The 23,153-nt window shown below is 42.2% G+C and overlaps 1 protein-coding gene across 3 annotated transcripts in view; it reads right to left on the minus strand.

Moving 5' to 3' along the window:
• Nucleotides 1-23,153, minus strand: part of PRMT3 (protein arginine methyltransferase 3) — a 158,814-nt gene that overhangs the window by 70,306 nt on the left and 65,355 nt on the right. Inside the window, exon 1 of one of the 3 annotated variants that reach the window (XM_080592417.1) lies at nt 19,099-19,139. The exons of the other annotated variants lie outside the window; for them this stretch is intronic. The gene's annotated coding sequence lies outside the window, so the exon portion shown is untranslated. Of the gene's footprint in view, nt 1-19,098; nt 19,140-23,153 lie in introns of those variants that run through there. 3 annotated transcript variants of the gene reach the window in all.

The following is a 23,153-nucleotide window of genomic DNA, read 5'->3' on the forward strand; positions in this document are numbered from 1 at the left end:
AGCCAATAATACAACTAGTAAACCAAACCAAAAAAGAGGTGCATATTTTCATAGGCAAAGTCTGCTTTCACAGACTTCGTTGCTGACATCAGTAAAGACTTACTTCTCACAGTAACGCTCTCTTCAGGCTTTGTTCATGTGTCTCACTCTGGAAGTGCCACATACCAGCGCTGTGCCCATTTGGTGTTTTAGACCTAACTGCCCTGCACATAAACTGCTGGGCTCAAAGACATCATAAAACAATCAGTCAGGATTACAAACTGATGTGTAAACGTATTTTAGAAATTTTACTTGACGTAGAAGCAGTAGTTGTATAGTTTTAAAATGTGTGAAATAAATCAAGGAGATAACCACTTAAAAAAAGAAGTGATTTTTTTTCCTGATAGCCCTTTGAGCAGATTTGTTCTCCATTCTGATGGGCCAGCTAGCAAGTTCAAAATTCCTCTGTAAAATGTATTTCGTTGTGTTTAAGTAAGTTTATTCATTTTACAGTGTTCCTTCCAACCAAATACCTTAGAGAAAAGGCATTTTGCAAAGTAAGTCCCTAATGCAACCCAAACAAAATAGTCACTGAAGTAACTGGGTAGTTTGGGGCAATTAAGATTGCCCTGTTTGGTGCAATAATTTGTGATTTTTGTTGTTGTGATTTTTTTTTAAGAACATTTTTTTCCAGCCCACTGAGGCAAAGGAAACTATTTAGTGTGAACAAAAGTCTGTTGTTAGCAGGATATTGACTTTAACCAGGCTCTGTGGGAAACCCCATTGCCGCGTGCAGAACCTGAGAAATGTGGTGTTTTTGAAACCTCCACAGCACTACTCACGGTCTGGATCCTGGCGCATACTGCAGCGTTGAGAAATGCTTCGAGGCCACAGCACACAGCTCCATGAGTGGGGTGGCATTCTACCAGCAGTACTGCAGAGCATGCACAGCGTGCTCTGGCATTACACAACATCTCACAGACTCTCTTGCAGCGACATCACCGTAGAAGGGTTTGTGCTGAAATAATTCTTATTCAGGAAAAAGTTTTTATTGAATTCCGAAGCTTATCCATTTGTGGTACTTCCTAGGCTTTTTCTGTTTGACCTTTTTCACGGGTGGTTTTGTTCCTTGGGATTGTGTATGTTCATAGAGAGATATACAGAAATTTTAGAAATGATTTATGATATTTGCAGTCATTATATTATTTTATAGCAGCCAGCTACATTTCATGTGTGTGTATATATATATATGTATGTATATATATGTATCAGCCAACTACATTTTATCTTAATATATATGTTTCTGCATTTACTTGATCTGTATTTCTAATTTCAGCTTACTAACTATTTAGAGTGAAGTGTCCTTGATTCATCGCCAGCCTGAAGCAACAATTAGACGATTTGGAATTAGATGATCTTTAAAGGTCCCTTCCAACCCAAGCCATTCTATAATTCTATGATTCTGTGAAGCAGCATTATGATTCTGGCAAATAAATTAAAAAGTACAGCAAATAGAAATAAATCAAGGAGTTTCAAGTAGTTACCCAGCTCAGGGGGGAAAAAAGGGAAGACACTACTGGAACAGTAGAGTATCTTTACATGCCAGCCTCTGAGAGAACTCCCTGGAGGAGCAACAGCGTGGAGGTAAGAGCTCTTAGGCGCCGTAGGTGCTCAGCCTTATACCCAGGTGGGGCCTGAAGCGCGCGTGTGCTCTGTCCTGGGGTGTAGTGGCCCCGCTTACTACACATCAGTAGGGGATGAAACCTTCACCTGCGGCATTGGGCACAGTTAAATCATCTACCACAAAGATCCACAGTGTGGAAATGCTGACAATGGCTTGTTTAAAGACAAACCTACATTCAGCATGGCTGAGAAAGGGACAGTTGTCAGGGAGCCAGATTTTGGTTTGCAAAAGCAAAGCTTTAATTCATAGAGTTGCATCTCTAAAAAGACACCGTAAGCATGACTGGTGGTGACAAGAATCCTCTTTCTGCTGTTTATGGAAAAAAGCACAGCTCCCACTGGCTTCAGATAATTTAACCTCTGAGAAACAAGCACTTCATAAGGTTTAAACCAAGATCTCTGTGTTTCTAACAAAAGAGGAGGTTCCCTGCTTCCATTCCAAGCTTCACATTTCTACCAGACACATTCCAGTAGGAGTGAGAATCTAATTCATCTGAAAACAAAACCTGCAGAAAATATATCAGCCAGGTTGGGCTCTGCACAGCCTCAACATGTGGCTAAAATCATCCTGGTGCCAGGAAAGTAGGAGAGGGGGGACAGTGCTGCTAAGGGCCGGGGGGGAGCGCCGAACTGCTTTTACAAGCAGCATCTCAGATTGGCTGCTGTAACCCTGAGACCAATTTCTCATCAAGTCCCGATCCACAAATACAATTATTTGGAAAATGTCAAGGTAATAATACAGTGTATTTACCTTCTTCTGAACATATAATATTCCACTGAATATGTTCATGACATAAAAAATATGGAAAAAAATGGCTGAAGGTCAAGTGCTAAAAGAAAAATCACAGCAACATCAAGAACTTAAAAACAAAAAATAAACTGAGAAGATGCAGTTATGCAGGTCAAAAATAATATTTGAAGAAACAACCAAAGAACTTTTATGGAACCTATGGCTTTGGAAATTAGCTTCACTAGTATAAAAACATGGAGCAGCTCCCCCAGCCTTCCCTTTTGCAACTGGTTTGTAATGTGCAAATTGAACAAAATAATCAAAACAGTCACCGGAAAATTATAAACAAGTTCAAAAAAGGAAGGAACCACAACATATTAGTAGTTTGAAAGAACGTCATTTCTCAGTAGGATGCTATAATTCCTTTGAATTTTGACTAAAGCCATCTTGGTAGAATAAAATTAAGCTACATTATGCAAAGAATTATAGCTAAAAGCATACACCAAAACATCTGAAATTCAGCTCGCTCTGTATCGTATTTTATCAGAAAATTAAGTTTTCATGTTTCTTAAAGCAAATAGGTGATGTCTCTGAGCTTTTCTTCGCAGACAGCAAGCACAACGTTTTGTAAAAAAAAAAAGATCAAATTCATGCAGATTCTTCATTAACATTGGCTTTAGTTGCTATTAGCTATTAAAGGATTTTTTTTTTCCTTTCGTATTTATATAGTTGACTGTGGGGAGAAAATGTTTTAACTTACTTAGTTGTTTTTGGAAAACTTTAAAGTGGCAAAACTACATTTTGGGCATCATTCCTAAGTAGCTTCTTTTAACCTTCAACAGACTTTTACTACAACTTTTTTTTTTTTTTGGTAGAGAAAGACCCACTTATTTGGGGCATTAAATAGCCAAAATCTTCATGATAATGTAATGAGCAACAAGCTATTTGAATTAATTGATTTTAAGTATGTTGCTGAGCTGTATAAAACATTCAGAAAATAAAAGAGTACTAAGCTCCAGAAAACTATGAGAGCTTTTACAGAGGCTACATTGACTCAAACTTTTATTTTTTAGCTTCTTGTCATTCTGTTACATTAATCATAATAACATTTGTAATTGTTAATCAAACTTGGAGAAAGAACTACTGCTTTTTATTTTTTTAATGAAATGTGAAAAGTAATCTTTCATTCCTCCCCTATTTTACTGGCCTAATTTTTCTTTCATTCATAATCTTTGCGAAATCACTCCTGGTACATAGGAACATTTCAGGAAAGAAAAAAAGAATAAAGAAAAAGGAAAGAAAAAAGCATGGAGACTTTCAAAAAATATATGCAAGATATCATTCAAAACGACAGGACTGTATTTTCTTTTGGTATTTCAGGCAGAACATTCCTGAAACAGCCATGCCCTCCCACCATCTTCAGGAAGCTGGTTGGACAACTGTGAAGGATAGCAAATAATAAATGTCAAGAATATTGAAGTAATGAGATCATTGCCTGGCAGACAAACTGTTTTGAAGACTAAAATCCAAGATACATATAATACTGTGCAGCCGGTGGATACGGCTGAGATAAAGGGATGGCCATACAGAAATATATTTGAAATCCTATAATCCATTTGTCCATAACTATTTCCAGTCGTCAGAATCGAGAGCAAATAAACAAAGCAATGTGACCTTAGCAAAAAAGATAAAGTGAACTGCAAACAAATCTAGAATTCCCTCTCCCTCATCAACATGCTCGAAATGCCCTCTGCAGCCCGCTCGGGAGAGGAGCGGAGAGCACAGCCAGAAAGCCATCCCTGCACAACCACCCTTGTGACCCACGCGCTCAGCAACGGGATGAAAGAAAGTGCCATATCAATTTCATTTCCATTCATCATGGTTAAGCTTCAGTTTAAGAAAGTTTCATTGCCCATAAATACTCAAATCATAAGCAGCTGCACATGATATCATTTGGAGCGTGGTTGCATAACGCGTATTTCCCCCGAGCTTTGTCCTTAAGCTGCAGCCTGACAGGCATCAGCCAGAGCCAGCCTGCTCTCGAAAAAAAGCCTGCACAGCGTTTTTACATTTAGCAGCTGAACCAAACTTCACAAAAGCAGCCGAAAAGAATTGGTAAAAGGTCGGGATAGATTGACTGTTTCCAAATTGGAATACTAATGATGATCTTTAATGAAGCCTGACAGTACAATCTGTTTCTTATTGTTCCCTAAGTGCTGGCTACTGATCATATTCACTGGCTTTAGGTGATGGGGACAGACAGGGACAAATGGGCCCCACTGGTGAGCAGGACTGGGCACAGCTGATCTTTCAACACGGATTAAATTAATTAAAATGATTCTCACATCAGAAGAATCAATCTTTTTATGTTATCATCATAGTGGTTATTAATTTTGAATGATGTCTAATTGGTGCCACTGCTGTTTGGGTCAGCTGGCTTGGTAATCTTCTTAGAAAGCAGGAAAGAATAATTTTAGCTCCTCTGGCAGGGAGCAGGGGAGCTGCAGGAGGAAAAAAAAAAATCACCAACCTGTTTAAATACCCCTAATAATGTCGAAGAACAACGGAGAAAGCAGACAAAATACCTGCAAGACTCAAACGGTGAAAACTCACCTGGCTTTAGTAATTCCACTGCTCTTAAGAGACTGCAAAAGGAACACCTAGCCACCACCACTTTCTCACGGTGGCCTCAAAGAAATGTTTTCTTATAGTGTTGACAATAAGCACAACTGGAAATACTTCCGTTCATTTTCTGGGCAAAGACAGTATGCTCAGAGCTGGACGGGACTTGCACAGGCACCAGCAAATTGCATGGTGTGATCAGGCTGGACACAGTCGGTACCTGGCCCAACCATTGCAAGGTTTGGTCCCACCTCAACCAAGGATGTCTCCAATTTCTTTGCACAACCAGTCTTTTGAAACCAGTGACCATGACGACAAGATTAGGATCAGGAAAATGTGGTCTCCTATGTAATTTTTCAAGGTACTTAAGCACTTTAAAACAGCAGTGGGAGAAAATACAGAAGGACCCGGGTGTTGAACAGGGTTGCCCATCTGCACGGTTTTGAAGTTTGGGCCGGATGTGTCATCTCCACAGCTATGTGCTCAAACAACTGTAAATGCCTAAATTCATCCCTGCAAGTGGGCACAGAGCTTATTGCTTGTTGTTTTGACTAAAATAACAGATTGAGAGAAGGCCAAGTTCTGTGTTTGCACTGGCAAACAGACATCCTAGCGAGGTCAGAGCACAACTCCAGACAGCACTGGTAAGGCACGTAGTTTTTCCTCTTGTCACTTTTGAAACATTAATATATGACTAGCACCACGAATGATCTAAAGGAAAGTTAAATCTAGGATGATATTCATACTAGCTAACACCCTGGAGACTTGTGCTGAAGCAATATCCAAACCTCCCTCAGCTGCGAAGTGACATAATTCTTACTTTTCAATAGTTTGTGTTCTGGACATACAAAATTGTTTGTGCCTTGCCTATTTGTCATCATAAATATACAGCAGAAATAGTTTTACTTCAAGGAACAACCAAAGAACAATTCATCTAGGATGGCATCTGTTTCGTCGGTGGAGCAGATATTTAGATGATACATGTCCAAATAATCTAAGAAAACGTTAATGCTGGCAGAGGACGCATGTTAGCTCTTTCTTCCCTGGCAACAGGAGGCATTGTGCTCTCTACAAATCCACTTTCAGCTCACCTTTCTCCAACCACACTCTCCAGCTTGACAGCTGTCTTAGGAAAAGTAAACCAATTGCCCTACAAATAAAGGACTGCAGTCATGACTTTCCCTAGAGTGAGCTCTTCAATAGCCTGTAAACACACCGCTTCTTGGGCACTGCTCAGATTATATTTCTTTGGAAAGTCTCACGTCTTCACTATGCCAGTTCAGCTCTAACCCCGCTAGCTAGCGGAGGTAGCCGAGGACAGTGGGGAAGCAGGGGCAGCACACCTATGTGAGCAACTCGCCCTGCAAACACTCCGCAGGTGGCCTACCTCCAGTGCTCCTGTCTCAGAACAAGCAACACCTTCCTGGAGAATTCCTCCTTCCAGATGCTCCTCACGACAACATGCGTGATAACCCTTAAGCCCCATCCACACGTACCACTGCTGCAGGACCAGCCTCAGCTGGCACAGAGCTCCTGTCGGTGCTGGCTGTGGGAATGCTGCAGGACGGCAGCAGGACAGCGCAGGGTGTGCTACATGCAGATGTCTCACTACAGCATCCTTCAGTTTTCCTCTATGAGGATGGCATCATTGTTGCAATGCCCCTCTGATCTAAAAACCTGGTTAGCCTGGAGTAAAAATACTTGAGAAAAATAGTGTCACATACATAGATAGTGTCTTTGAAGTCAACAGCAAACCCATCAACTCAGGAGCATCCATCCAACTCTCTAGATGGCCTTTTCTAGCCTTAGCTATGTTATGTGATTCTGCTTAACCTTGTCTGCTGATCTTGTCAGGCTATACTATAAGCCACAATTCTCTTCACATCATCTTCATAACTCAGGAGGTAAAAAGAGATTTAAAAACTTTTTAATTACTAGTGCTCTAGATGACCATTCTTCAGCAATAAGAAAGCAAGAGAAACCTCAACCAAATTATAGATCATAGTAACAGAAAAAAAAAAATATTTTTATATGGTAGAGCCCAAATCTTCATCCAAGTCTGGGGAGCTGGAATATCCAGATCGGGGTCCTATTTCATAGACTGAAATAATTAATACCTATTAGATTAAGTTTCTTTTTATCTTTGCTCTACACACATTCCCACTAATTCTTCTGCTGTGCTTGCTAAGATGGGGCACACTGATCTCATTCAACAGGGTTAATAACTGTTTAGACAAAGAGTAAGTTACACACTACAAAACCCAGCCTATTGCTTCTGATCCCAGCACCACTTTTCTATATATATGACATTGGGTAAGCTATATCTCTATCTTCATCTTTATTTCTTTGTCTGAATGTCCAGTTCTACCAAGTATTTTAAAGCAAACTAAAGCTAAATATTATTACTATTGCTTCCCAAAATAAGTATTTTGCAAACAATTGTTCTAGGGTTTTCATTTTATTAGTATTATATTTTTAAATGGATGTCGTGCATTTCAAAGCTGGATGGCACCCAAGGCTATCGGTTACTTCCCAGTAGAACAACACCAGCTGCCGGCAGTCATACCCAAGACTGGCATTCTATTCATTTTTTCACACCTGCCATCAGAAGAGATAAGGAGGTTTAAAAAGTCTCATTGAAAGGTTTATTGAAAGTTTTATTTCCATAGTGACAGGAGTCTGAGACAAAAAACGGTAAGATATTTTGAAAGTTACACCAGGTTGTCTTTGGTGAGTCTTCGAATCATACGTGAACTGAAATCTTCTTATACTCTGTTTAGAGACAACTGGGGTTTTGATTGGGGTTTCAAAATTCCTCCAAATACGAAAATATGTTAAGCAAGCACATTAAGGGACCCATTTAATTATAAATTCAGTTCTCAAACATGCATGTGTGTTGTATTACGATCTAGCTTCACTTTTTGTCCAAACACATCTACATATAACACTTTCTGTTCCTCCTTAGAAACATGATGCTTTTAACTCGTTGTCTTGTACCTAAAAGCAAGCAGTAGCATGGCTGATGTCTCTCTCCTTATATCAAAATAGTGATTCGGCAGAAAATAGAATGAACATCTTCCCTAACACAACAGCAGCAGTACTACTGTAAACATTGTACTGGGCTCCAAAATGCTCATCCTTACATACACACAATGTTTTAGTCCTGAGAATTTTGCTACTACTTGAAAGCTGTACAAGTGCCCGTCATTACATCCCTAAATCCTGCCCCAAACCACTGCACACATTTGCAAATCCAGTGAAGAAGACAGCCATGCTGACTGTAATGGCCAATCTGTTTGAGAACCAGAAGATCCAGGACCACGAACAAGATCAAAAGAGAAACCTTGCAACCCAAACCAGAAAGGAGATCCAACAGCTGAATTCATTGGCTAAACAATATGAATATTTTCTGGCCACCCACTTTATACAGACTCTTCTTCAAAACAGGACAACGTGACCTGGAGAACTTTTATTACTTCAGGATTCCCCCAAAAAATATCCAATCCTGGACGGGATACTGCTTCAAATAGTGCAGGACCAGAAGCCTCCAACAAGCTTTTTCTTTTTACTCCCATCTGACTGTAAACGTATTCTTGCTTTACAAACTCCGCATCTCATCAATGCATAACTACATCAAAGGAAAGCAACATGGGAAAAGAGAACTCACGTACACTGAAAACAGAGCTTAAACAGAGCCAAGCTAAACTATTTGCAGAGAAAGCTCTCCTGTCCTCCAGTGACCACGATTTCCACACAACCTATTTGGATCCTGTCAGATTTTTGTAAAGAAAACTCAGCTCCTAATGGTGGTTTTTAGTTTATGTGGTGACAGGCTTTCTGGAATTCCACATCTCTACATTCTTTTTGTTCCCCTAAATACTTTCCCTGCAGGAAAATGCACTGATTCCAAACAACTATAATGGCTAAGTCCTCTAGCAAATGTCTTAAGTACCTGATTTTGAATAACACCTTGTCCGAGGAATTGGTCAGTTGTTAACCTTTAACCCTATGTACTGCCATGCAGGAGGAATCCGCTTAAAATTCTCCCTGCAAAGATACACAAGAAGTAGCATTAAGGCTATTTGACCTCAGGATTTTCTGAAGGTAACTTTTGCGTGCAACTTTCTCACATCTTTTTCCAATTGCAAACAATGCTTTAAACAACTTTTACGGTCCTTTTTTTTTTCTTTCCATTTTTTGTCTTCCCATTTAGCAGTGAGAAAACTGATAAGTCTTTTTTCTAAAAAAAGGAAAGAAAGAACAAATGAAAAAAAAAGAGTTACTAATAATTTAGAATTGAGAAGTGCCTAAGAAGCTGTATTTACTTTCCCTGGGACAGGGAACGTAAAGTTTATCTGACAACTGATCTTTCAAATAATAGAGTCAGTTCACAGGGAAAGGTGAAAAGTTAGGTACAGTCCTGCTTCAGGCATACAGCAAAAATCAACCCATATAACATGGACAGATGCCATTACATTTTTATGTAACATAAACCAAGTATCTAGAACAAATAAACAGAATGTCACTGCTGCAGGCAAATAAGGCAACATGTTTTTGTTTTTAATAAAGGTAGATATAGCTCTACCACACCATATTAAATTCTCTTTTAATAAGAAAAAGAGTCCAACATCAGTTATCTTGTGCCTGGGTTGCAGCAGCGAAGGTGCTGAAAGGAGCTGTGAGACCTACACGTATGATGCAGAGTTACAGCTTTCTTCTGGCACTTCGTATTAGAAAATACCATCAGTATATTTTGGTCTCACCTTCTCTTGAACTGCATTTCCAACCACTCTGTTGAAAGAACAAGTGAAATGGTGCCCCTGCTGAACTTACTGGAAATTTTGCTACTGACTTCAGTGGAGCTAGAAAGTCACCAGTGAAGGGGAGAATTCCCTTTGCAAATGGAAATAATTTGGTGATAAATAGACACTAACAACTATTGAACCCTGGAAACAAATGCAGGATTCATCTACCCCCAACTAGTACTGGCAAAAAAATATTATTCTGAGGGTGACCAAGGAGAGAACTGTTACCTAAAGCAAAAGTAAGAAGGCTGAAAAATGCATTTTCCTGAAATCTAGAAGAGGCTGCTGTTTACGGTAAGACTGCTGTGAACCATGGCACTATCATTGTGCTGTTTCTGTCTTAGAGCCCACAATGTAGAACTCAAAGAGCGTTTGCAATTAACCAGGGTAAAGCAGAACTCTTGAAGCGACAGTATCACCAGTCCTGTGGTGACACCGTAGGAGTAAATCAAGGACACTTGCCATTTGAAGGGTTCACTTCCCCAAGAAAAATGAACATTACCGGGCAAACTGAACCACTGCTAGACTGTCGGGAGTCCCTAGAGAGAAGCTGAAGTACACGCAACCCCTTCTCCTCCAGCCTCTTAAGACTTACTCCTCTGGCATGCAAAGCTGACTGGTACCAGTACTGGTTTTGTTTGCAAATCATGACTGCTAACTTATTTACCATGAGCGATCACGGTCTGTTGAGTCAAGAAGATGATCTGAGGAACCTGGCTGTAGAGGAAGCCTGAAGGGCTGATTTGCACCTTTATTGTGGGCCTCGGCACTCTTAGAAACAATTATTTTGCTCCCGCTTATGGCAACTATTACAAATTTCACTGTATTGTCAGTGCTTATCAGTAAAGTTTCCACAGAACCTCTGGTCTGTTCTGCCAAAGCACAACCAGGCTTTTTTCTGCCATGCCTTCTGCATTCATTCAACTCCATTGCATTTCACAAATTTACCATCTTTCACCATCTACGCTCTCAAGTAAAACAGAGTTAGCAACATCCAGAGAGATTGTTGTTTCACTGAAATATCCATTAGAAGGAAAATATCCTTTTCTGAAGACCTCTTTAATCTTTTTGGTGATTCATGTCCTTTGGGAACATTCAAGGACTCTGGATACTGGGATTTGGAATAGGTTCTAACTTAGATAAGCTTTCCTCATCCTCTCTATATTCCAAGCAATAACGCACAGCTATAAAGCATAGGGATAAATAGACCACAATGCCTTGATTACCCACAAAGAGCACGGGAACACCCTGCCACTGCACTGGCAGGACTCCACTGGGCTCGAATCGATGTGAGACTCCTTGTTGTGCTTTCTCCGTATTTAGGAGTTTGCATGCAAGCACAGGCACCTATCACGCTTGTACATATCACCCTCAGCAGCCTGCTGAGGGGATCTCTTCTTAATCGTTTCAGCTTACAGGCTGGGAAATCAAGACAACTCCAATAAATGCCATATAAGCAGATGAGCCAGCCTCATTTATTCAAAATCCTTGGGTTTTCTAGAAATGGATCTGTATCTGCACATTTTGGACAAATGAAAATCTGCTTGATTTTCAAATGTCTTAATGTGGAAATGGACACAAAGAGTTCAGATGCAGAACTTTCTTCTAAAGATATACGTTTATGTAGGGGCAGTCAGAACAAACAGATGAACAATAGCTATGTATGCATTAAATCTAAGAGGCTTTGTGTATTTACATTTGTGGGCCCACTTTTGAACACTTTACCCTTTAAACCTTTGTCTCAGGCTCCCCACGTATAATGACAACAATTCCAGCTCAGAAGTTGTGAAGATGAACTCAAAGCTTTTAACTCATTTAAGGCTACCTGAATATCCAGCTTCTCCAAGGACAGCTCAACAGCCTATTGAGGTCCCTGAGTTTTAAGTATTATTTCAATCAAGCAAAGAGTAATTGGAGCTGCTATTGTAATAAAAACAAAGCCCCACAGCATCACATCTTTTTGACAAAATCCTCAAATATACTTTAAACTAAGACTTGCTTTTAAATCCATCTTTTCCTCTGATGAATGGTGAAGATAAAAGTTATCATTCATTGGGCATCTTCTATTTATCTAACTTCGGCACCCTCTAAATGACGCACTTGTGGATTTCTACTATAGTCTGGGTTTCCTATGCTTGGACACAGCTGTGCTTCTATATCTCATTGTTCATGAAGCACAGGTCGTTGAAATTATGTTCTAATCCTATCTTAATTTCTATTGCAGGGTTGTACAAAAGTCCTTTGGACAAATACTGAAAATCACAATAGACTTGTCATCGTATATTTACACGTATGACATATTTGCTGTTTCTGAAATGAGTATCCTTAAGAGAGTTTTAGACAGACAAATAGCAGGGGTATCAGGCAACAAACTGTGCACATCGCTTGCTGTGCTATGCCGATACAGTACTGATGTCACCCTCCACATTAGGCATAGCACCCACATTGGAAAATTTTGCCAAAACTGACATGGACAGTAAATGAACTGCAAAGTAGAATTCCTTGTACAGTGAAGGATCTTTTTAATGAAAAACTTCAGAATAAGAAACACAAAAAAGCAGAACGTTGCAGTGTACCGCTGAAGCAGCCAAAACCCCAGATAGATTGCTTATCCCTAGAAGCAGCGTATTTTGTTCTCACCGTATACTTTGAGGCTGCTTGCTGGTTCACAGAAGACAGTTGGCTAGCTGTGTCCAAGGGAAAATATAGGTTAATCACATTACTGCGCTCTACATTTTGTTCAAAAGTATGCAAGCAGTCCATATAAATGTTAAGCAGCTGTTAATTAAACTCCCCCTTTGCCCTCCCACAGCAATTTCCCAGGCAGTCGGGGCGGGGGAGCAATCACCATTTCAGCCATGTGTTGCTGTGTATGGCTCAACCCCAAACCAACGGGATTTATTAACTTCATATCTACCAGCAAGGAGTTCTTGTCGGACCCACCGCAGCACTAATAGATCTCCTGCTGGGCCACAAACACCGCTACAAACGGCAGGGCTGCGAGCGCAATCACAGCATGAATGGCCCTAAATTAGCCAGCGCCTAATAACCAGTTTACCAACACCTGTATTAGTACTGTATCACCGTGGGGAGGGCTGCTGTTAGACAAGCCGTAATCCCATAAGCTCGTCATTTGCATATCCCTCATTAGCTGATTAAAACCTGAAGGAGGCAGGTTTTTGCAGCCGGTGGGTCCATTCCAACACTCCGTCTGCCTGGGTGGCTCGATAATGAAGCAACGCTGGTGAATGTGAGGTTTATATGTATGGAAGGGATTAAGAGCATTAGAGTTTGTGTGAACCGATGTTGCCATATTCTCTCTACTGGATCACAGTAATTGGATGGGAGGAGCGAGAGTGGATCCATTAGTTTTGTCTGTTTGCCCAGGAGCTGGGTGCTAGAGATTCAATTTTGCTTCCTTTTGCTCCTTTGCCTTTGTGAAGCATGTCTGCTTTGTCTCGGCGAGCCCTTAGCACCTCTGTACACTACCCGCACTAAGGCGATTCAGCCACAAAGAAGAAACCTCGGAGACAGGCAGCATAAAATGCAGCCCGGACTCAAGTACTACTTGAGGGCAGCACAATCCTGCCTAGCCCAATCCTGGGAGAGAAAGCAAGAGATAATTGGAATCTATAAACACCTCTGGAGCCTTTTTATTATTTTATTAGTTCTTCACATTTGGGCTTAACAAACCTCATCATCAAAGAGGCTGTGAGCTCCTTACAAGCAAACTGAATGGCTTTAAATTTCACTGACTTAAGGAGCGATTGTTGAGAGTATTTGCTGGGCTTGCATAATTCCGATGCAAAAAAAAAAATCCATTTCCTACATTATTTGTACAGCTGGAGTAATCACTCTGTGCAACAGATGATGATAAAAAACATCACCACATAGTCTCTCCCATACTGCCAACAATGCACCTTCAGCAACAGCAACGAGAGAACAGGCTAAACAGTTCAGAAAAGCGTGATGCCAAAGACAGTCTTAACAGGATGTGAAGCCACAAGTTGAACACAACAGATATTGATTAGAAATGCAGCAGTTCGGGGAGGAATATTTTAAACATTCTAGCATGGCCACACCACTCCGCCAACAATCTGGAGGTGGAGAAGACTTTCTTCTGATCAGGATAGCTTAACAAAATCACCATGCAGATAAAGCTGTAGGGCACAGAGGAGCTGGGAGTATTCAGATATAATAGGAATAACTGAAGGAACTCGCAAAGACAACACTTTCATGATTTTTAAAAGTATTATTCTGTACTTAAAGCTTAACACTGACATTCTCTAATTACACCTACCTGCATTTTGCTAGCAAAGTCAGTATTTCTTTTCTATAATCACTTTATTTAGTGTTTTTATCCTAGACAATGGCAGACAATCATGGGATAAGAGAAACTAAAAGTTCTTCTAGTTAAACATGTGAAAAAAATAAAAATGTGTTTATCCTTAAAGACCATAATATTCAGAAAAGCCAAAAGCATGGTGGCAGCACAGCACTAAGGAATAACGTGTGATTTGCCCTTGTGTTACTCCAAGATCTCCTCACTGGAACAGTTTTAACAGCATGAAACTGCAATGACACAGAGCCTATTTATCAAGCAGTGATTCAATCTAACTCCGTACACAGTCAATATAATCACATGCTTTTCCAAGTGTAATTTTTAGTTGTGACGCTATGATCATTTATTGCTTTTCACCTGGATTTTACCAGGTGAGGCTATACTGTGTTCCTCACTAGATCCAAAGGAGAACGTTTCACTCAGGGACAGCCCAATATTTACTCTGTGATCCGTACCTGAGTAATATGGGTTTGATTAATGCCTGCATCAGGCTGTGAGCTGCCCCAATGGCGTGAGAAGCTCAGGAACATGAGAAGATATCTCACCCGAGTGCATCTTTCTCCCAAGCCATTAGAGGAAAAGGACAGGCATGACCAACCCACCTGGCTGCTGGAGCCCCTAAAATCCAGATGGGAACAGCAGCTCTCCTGCTACAGCTTTTGTCCCCAGGAACATAGCCATGCCCAGGCACTGGCAGTGCGAGATGCAGCACTAACAGTGAGGATTCCCACAGTACAGGGAGCTGATTTTCATGTGCCTCTGCACTCGATCTCCATTGCCTCCTGTAGGTGACAATCATATCCAATACAGTGCTCCTCTGTATGTGTGTGTATAAACAAGGACTCCTGCTCTGAGCATTTCTCATTTAAAACAACAGCTGAGATAGCAGCCAAAAGGCCAAATCAAAATCTGCATCTTTTTCCTTCCCCCCACAAAAAATTAAATGCTGGAATTGCATTAAAAAAAAAAAGTATCTGCACCAGGTATCTCTAGAAGGTTTCACAGTACTGCCCTGTACTGTCCCCTCCCTGCTTTGACTACAGCCCGTCTGCCTTCAGAAACAAGCAGTTCCCCATGGCTTTACCTACTTCTCATTTACAGCTTCCACACTTCCCTGGCTAGATGGGAGGCTTTGGGCAGGCTGCCTTTGACATTGCGATGATCTCAGGAAGCTACGCAAGGTACTGGCAGCTTCTGCAAGTGACCGCTTGCCTCCCTCCGTGGCAGCACCCTTCATTTCCTTCCTTCCTACTCTCTCCTTCTTGCAGCAGGCACACGCAGCCAGCCAGGTCCTCTGCAGTGGCTCTGACCACTGTGGTTTTGCCTGCAGGGTAACGCTGTCCGTAACACCCAGCCCGACCCCATGGCTGTGGGAAATCCAGTCACTGCTACACCGCGTGGATGATTAATGAAAGGGCAGCAGTTGCCAAACTGCTGCTGAAAGGACAACGCACATTTGTCTAAATATTATGTTTCCAGAAACTAAAGCTCAGCCAGGACTAGTGACAAAGAGGAATGAGGTTGTGCTGGGGTGAGCTGTAGCTGTAGGTGTTTCAACAGCTCCTTAGGTGCTCTGCTCCATGTTGCTGCTGGGGGAATCCAGTAAGGTCCCAGCTCCAAAGGACAAGGGAGCATTAGAAGTTCTCATCCTACCTCTCATTCCCCCAGGAAAAGTTTACTTTTAATTCCAGTTATTTTAGTGTTTGGGTTTATAACATAGCCCCGACAAGTACATTCACTGCCCTAACAGAATGGGCACTGAGAAGGTAAATACTCCTTGAGCCGGTCGTGCTGTGCTGGAGAGTCAGACACGTTGTGCACCTACTGCAAAACCAGACGAGATTGCAACTAGACTCTGGGGTTGGCCCTGTCTCTTCCAGACTGATGCTCCTGTCTTGCAAGAGGAACTCATTCAGGAATTCATAGACTTTGTGACTTTTGAATAAAAAAGACTTCTCATTTGTTTATATGAGAGCAAATGCTCAGGCATGTTTTCACCATTTACTCCAAATTACTACCTAAACATCTCAGTGCCAGCGATAGCATAAAGAAGCCAGTTAAATTGTTAGCTTACAAACATTTTCTTCGTGGATTACATAAAGAAAGCGAAAGCATGAAGTAAACACCCATGTTTTTAGAAGGCATTGCCTACAAAATCCCACTTGGGATTATTATACAGCTTTTAGTGAAATAATGTAACCTCTTGAATTAGAGCTGATTATACTGCAGAATATGAAACATATGGTAGAGGTACCATGGCCTCAGCTCCCGTAGCCTCCACTCTTGTAGCCTCTAGCCCCATGCTCTCCCCTTCCGTGACCTCTGGTCTCACATCCTCCCATTCCTGCAGCCCCCAATCCCATGGAATTTGGTCCCATGGCCTTTGCTCCTGTGGATGCCCATCGCATGGCTTCAACTTCCATGGCCTCTGGTCCTGTAGCCTCCACTCCTGCGTGCCTGGCCCTCGTTGCCTCTGATCCTCTGAACTCTAGTCCCTAGCCTCAAATCCCACAGCCTCCAGGCCTGTGACCTCAGTTCCCTTATGTTTGATTTGCATGTTCTCCAGCTCCACGGCCTCTGGTCCTGGGGCCTCCATTCTCATGGTCTCAGCTTTCATAACCTTTAATACAGTCCTCCCTTTCTATAGCCTCCAATACCCTGGCCTCATCTCCAATAGCCTCCAGTCCCTAAGCTTCAGCTCCCACAACCTTTGGTCTCACAGCCTCCTATCCATGTGAACGTTACTTCCATGGCTCCACTCTCCTGGTACCACAGCCTCAGCTCCTGGGGCCCCTCAGCTCCTGGGGCCTCAGGCTCTGAGGTTTCTACTCCTGCAGATCCACCTCCAGGCAAGGCAGCTAGCTAAACTTCAGGTGAAATTCCCATGAGAAGTGGGATTTAGACAAGAGAACAGAGTCATTAGAACGGAGCTCAGACGTGACACAGAGCTGGAAGAGCTCGCCACAGCCACCTGCGGTCTCACTGCTGCTGCCTTAGCCCAACTAACCGCAGCTTGCTCCAGCTCCCGCTCCAACTCACCCCTTGAATCGCACTCCTCCAGCTTCTGGCACTCGCGCTCAGGTGTTCGGCTGGATCAAGGAACTGATCCAGCTCAAAGGAAACCTGGGGATTTCAGGGGTGGGGTTTGCTTGGATGTTCATGGATCAGCGCTTTGATCCAGCTGACAGACAGCACAGCAGCACTCACTCTACGTCCAGTGAGGTAGTAGAAAGAAGAGTTAAGTCAGCAGGCTGTGAATGATATAGAGTGCTCTGGCAAGAAAGGTTAACGCAAAAGTACATGGTAGCTTCAGAAAGAGCCTGAGCAACAGGATGCTGCCTGCAGAGACCAGCCTCCTCATTAGAGAAAGGCCTCAGGCCCCCTAATCAGGGCTGTACCTTTCCAAAAAAGAAAAGCTGAAATCCAGAATGCGTAATTCAGTAAGTTCAGAAAAACAAACTATTTAAATTAATAAAATTACTTAGGGGAAACAAGGGTGTTCTTTGTGTTCTGAAGCAAAGGAAGTTATGCCTGTCTTCAACATTTCTTTGCTAAGAATTTGTAATGACTTTGGAGTTGGTTATTATTACCATTAATATTAAGGGTCACACACTTCATTCATGGGATACATCTTGCTACCAAGCTGACTGTATGTGGAAAAAAAGGCCTATGGCCCTGTAAAACAACCGCAGTAAGCTGTAGGAGAAGGCTGCCAAGCGAATCGTGCTGTGGCTGCGCTGTGGTAAATTCCAGAGCACACAATAATGCTCCCAGTTGTTTGCTTGAATCATCTTACGACGCTGCGTGCACATTTAGCTGATGTACCAACACTAATGTACCATGCCATTCTCAGAGCTGGAATTATAAAATATTTCATAAAAATAAACAGCTTTCTTGCCAAGCTCATGACCGATAATCCCACAGATGCAAATCATTAATCACAGAATGTAGCAAGGTAATTACCAACCCAGGGATCTGTTTTGTGGAGTATGGGGCTGTGGTTAGATTACATTCTTGCTGCACAAAGCAGGCAGCAGTTGCCTGCTGCTGAAATCACTCTGTACCAGCACACATCAGGTCCTAACAGAGCACCAATATTCAGCCAACCCACATTCATTACAGCGCTGGCAGTGAACTGCCAGCATAGAACATTCTCCTGCCACTTTTATTTAGCACAAACGCAGACATCTTAACACTGATGACTGGAAAGAACAAAAAATATCCTCACTGCATGCTTATACTTTACAGGGCCCGATTCTGAAATCGGTAGGGCCTGGCTCACACAGAGCTGTTATCTTTCTGTCCATTTAATTCATCCCAAGGGTATGAAAGAAACCTCGTTTTGGAAATTTTCAGTCCTGGGCTTTGCCACAGACTGTGTTCCTTGTGAGTAACAACAGAGTCAAGTACGGAATGAAGGCAAGGGGTTACATTGCTCCCCTCTTCAAAACCTTTCTGTACAAAGACTGAAATCAGTTTCAGACTTTTGGAAACATTACGCATTAAATTATTTGCTAATATTTTTCATTTCTGCCAGCTCCCACAATTCATTTTGTGTTTCTAGTCGGCATCACCATCTCATTTTCAAGCACTGCTGTGACACAACACTAGAGTATAACAGCACTGCAAGAAACCATTCATATCCCTCACTCCCCATGATTTTTTTCATACCCTCTTCCTTTATACCCCAGCTGCCCAAGAAAATCATTAAAAATACAAGTGGGGAAAGTGTGTTACCAAATCCCATCTAGACATGTCCCCAAGCATGGCTGAGCACTACAACTCCAGGCCACCAAGGAACTCACATGACAAGAAAGCTCTGCTGCCTCATGAAAGGGAAAAAAATGTTTAGGTGGAGAAGACAAGGGATCAGCATCAAGGACATCAGTCCAGAACCATTAATTCCCCAAGGCAATGGAGTAATTCCAAGCACTTACTCAGCTTTCCATCACTACTGCAGATACCCAGCTACCCCTAGTGTGCTCCCACCTAAAAGGCTCATTCTCCAGGTTACCCTCATTTTCCATCCTTATGCTGGAACTGTCATTATCAGTAAAACCTGTGTACCATGAAAATAAAGGGCCCCTGCACCACTCAGGGCCTTCAAACAGCTGTCTTACATTGCAACCCACACCACCTGGTGCAGCCAACAGAGAAAGGCTGTGATAGCACACTACTGGGGGCACAGGAAAAATCCTCATCTGAGCTAGCCAGTATTTCCACAGACTTGCATTTTATTTTCATGAATGGTTCACAGGGAGACAGGCAGGGTGGCTGGAGGCACGTGTTGCAACAGGAAGTGCTGGGGCAGTTTGTGGAGGGCACCTCCATATTCACCGAGTGATGAGAGCCACCCAAGGCTGACAGCTGTCTGCGTGCAGCTGTGCTGGCGTCCCTCCCTGCAGGAAGGGTGTTCCCACTGCCCAAGTCCCCGCAGCTGCTCAGGATCAGCTGGGGAGGACACTCTCTGAGAATCATTTCAGCTCTAAAAGAAAAATCAAAGTGTCAGTTCAGGGTAACACTAGAGAGAACAGCTGAAGCTCAGCTTCACTTTCAAGCCATCACCAAATCACCGTGGCTCATTACATTCTTCTCTTTGAGTTGACTGTTTCTCCCTGTCCCTTTAGTGACAGTCCCCACCAATGACTTCTAGGGCTCCGCGTTTGCTTTTACCTAGTGAAAAGTAATGGACTTCTATGTAACTCTGTAACACAGAAATGTGTATCCCATCTTACCGGTTCAAGGCAAAGTTCTCTTCCTGAGATATTTTGGCAAGCGTCACCATAAAACCTCACAGCACTTTTCTATTTCTTTTACCATTTCATTGCTTTAGCATTATACACCGATAAAATGATAAAGTTTGGGAGCTGAGGCAACAGGACCCATATGATCTACTCGATGAAGTGCAATCAGGAGAGTCTAACATGGTCTGGCAATTAACCATTTAAAGAGAATTACAATGTCTTGAATCATATTAGGATAACAACAAGCAGAAAAGGTAGCTGTATTAGTCAGCTTGCTAAGAGTGGTTGTAAGAGGACAATTCTTGGAGGTTTGGAGCTCATTCTGTATGGGCTCAGGACGAACCTGTCAGGCCACAGCTTATTATCAACAGCTTTTCTCATATGCATGCAAAAAATGAATTGTCAAACCACAACCAAAAACTCTTGGAAGCAGGTGATTAGCTTTTTCTCATGAAAAAAATGAGACCTATGACACTGAAATTCAATCACACACACATACCTCTCTATTTTGACAGTCCAGTTAACTGTGGGAAACTAGCAGTTGAAGGTTTTTCTAATCACTCCTGTTTTGCAACAAGTCTGGAACACGTAAGTCATTTTATTTTTAACCACAACATGACAGCTGTGACAGCCACAATGTCCTAGCCCACTGAACCTGTTGCTTGCTGACGCCTGAAGATTAGTAGTAAGTGCAGTTTCCGGAATTAGGGAGTGATACTGGTGGTCTAAAAACACAAAGCAAGTGCCCTGAGACCAGCAATGTTATAAACTTACAGTGCATCCTATCACCTTCCTGTATGCCTACAGTTACTCCAGCGTTCTCCCTGCTAAATGCCAGGTAGCTTCTCTTTTTCATGCTGCCGCCACAGAATAATTGAAGCATGGAAACGTGCACCAACATTTGCATCACGATAGTGGGTTTAATCGCCTCAACACTGAATCTCCCAGAGAAAGAAGAACCTCATTTTGGGGCGGCATTAGAGGAGAACAGATGTTCTCCTAACCCCAAGCAACTCTCTTTTGGGTTCTGCATGGTCCTTTACATTGGTAGCTTATTTCGTAGGCACCAACAATTGGAAGAACCTCTTCTGGGGCACAGACCACTGGTACATAAAACTACACAGTTTTCTGCAGCTATTCAACTGAATGCTTTTTAACCCCAAAGGTGAATCGACACCGTAGGCTGATTTCATTGCTTGTTATTAAACTACAGTCACGCTTTGAAGTCTAAGCCTGAAGTCAAGACCTTGACTATGCTAAGCAGAAGGATGGAACAAGAGGAGTGCCCTTGAGACAAAGAGTGTGATAGCCAGTTAGAGTAAGCCCATAGTTTTGGATCATTTACCTGTCAATCAGCTGTCAAAACACTCTTATTTATTCTCTGTCAGAACTTCATTGCTCCTTACTATACTTTCCCTTCTATAGGGAAGATAGGAGGTGCAAAGAGGTCGCTGACTCAACCCCAGACACAGACCCCTTTCTCTTCCCTTTCCTTGCACTCGAGCCAAGTGCCAAAGAGTGCAGCTGACTCCGAGGAGATGTGGGCCCGGGGAGCTCGTATGTGCCTGCAGACACTGTACTGCATCTACCTAAAACACAATTAACCAATGCTGGGGAAAAAAAAGGCTTTTTGGGGAACAATACATGGATTTCAAAAGTTTGAGTTTAGCTGAACACACGCTTGCATTATTTAACACACGTTCGCCCCTTGTTCTGCCGGCTCTGTCCCCACCATTTACTGCTAAACAGGTCCCTTATCTTTATTGATCACTTAATTTATCTTTTCTTAACTCCCCTTGCTCCGTCTGGTGCCGTGTGTCCAAGGTATTGAGGCTAAACATCCGTCTGTTCATACTGTCGTGACTGGTTTGCCTTTGAAAGAATAGGGGGAGCAGGTGGTGTGACTAAGTAGACCCTCAACAGAATAGGGGCACCATTGCTGTGTCCTGTCCCAACCTGCCAGCGATTCCCCACCCTCCCAACTGTTCCACATTAAAGCAGTCAACTGTGGCTTTACAGTCCAAGTTTTACACAACTGTTTTACAAACCAGGAAGAATTTCTTTTGTTGAAAACCTTTTGTCAGGCAGCACAGACTGGGGGGGTAGTGGGGTAGAAGCAGTGCAGAAAGCCCGTTCTGAGGCTGAGTGCATTTTAATGTGTATGTAGATATACACCACGCGATGTGCCGAGCCGCTGAGCCCGTTCTGGCCGTATTGCCGGGCTGCTTTTAAGCTCTCTTTCAAAGCAGTTGCACAATGTATCTTTCACATATATCCATCTTTTTGATTTTCTGGGGGTTTTTACTACTAAAGAAATGTTTTTATGGTACAGTTTTGGCTTATTAGAGCAAGTAAGACTGAAAACAACCTAATAAAATAACTCCTGTAATTTGTGTGTTTTTTTTTCTTTTCTTTTCTTTTTTTTCCTGAATAAGCATACAATATCCATTTTTCAGTGTTGCAAAATGATTAGAAATCCATCTACCTGGATAGATAGCCCTGAAGAAACGTCCAGATGATGCTTCAAGCACATTCCAGTTTCTGAGTAATCTCACTGCAGGCACCATGCTGCTTCTCATCTCCTGCACCACAATTCCTCACAGGCTTCAGCGGTGCTTATTGCAACCCCGATTTAGGAAAGCACTCCAACATGTGGGTTATCTCTGAGATAACGTACCCTGAAACAGCCTGGTCCATGAGAGACAGAACACTCGGGAACTCACAAAACCGAACCCAGAAAGAGCAAATATTTCTTACAGCTGCAAAACTCATCTGGTATCACCCACCAGAGCGCTACAAATACTTGCATGCAAAAGCCAAACTTGCCAAATTCTTCTGGCTTGCTTTTTTCCCCTCCTCTCTGTGAGAATTTGTTAACTGGACCATTCACAATTTTTTCAAACAGAAGATTTGATCATTTTCCACATTTTCAAAGGAAAACAAATTTATGCATACTCCTATTCGCATCTCGAGTTTCTTTCCACAGGCAAAAATGCACTGGAAGCTCTGTTTCAGGCAAAACAGCAAACCAAGGGAGAGAGATCCCCCTCCCTTTTTTTTAACGTCTTGTAGTCAATCACTCAAATCTTAAAACTGCACAGAAAAAAAAAAAAGAGAAAGAAAAAAAGAAAAAATAGAAAAAATAGAAAAATTGTCTTCTTTCTTTCCTTCGGGGACTTGTGTGTCTCCTGCTACCCTCCCCCTCGCTATCAAACTGCAAAGGAAAGACAAAAGCTGAGACCCTGCTC

The sequence above is a fragment of the Anser brachyrhynchus genome (genome assembly GCF_964034855.1).
Source record: "Anser brachyrhynchus genome assembly, chromosome: 5".
NCBI lineage: Eukaryota > Metazoa > Chordata > Aves > Anseriformes > Anatidae > Anser > Anser brachyrhynchus.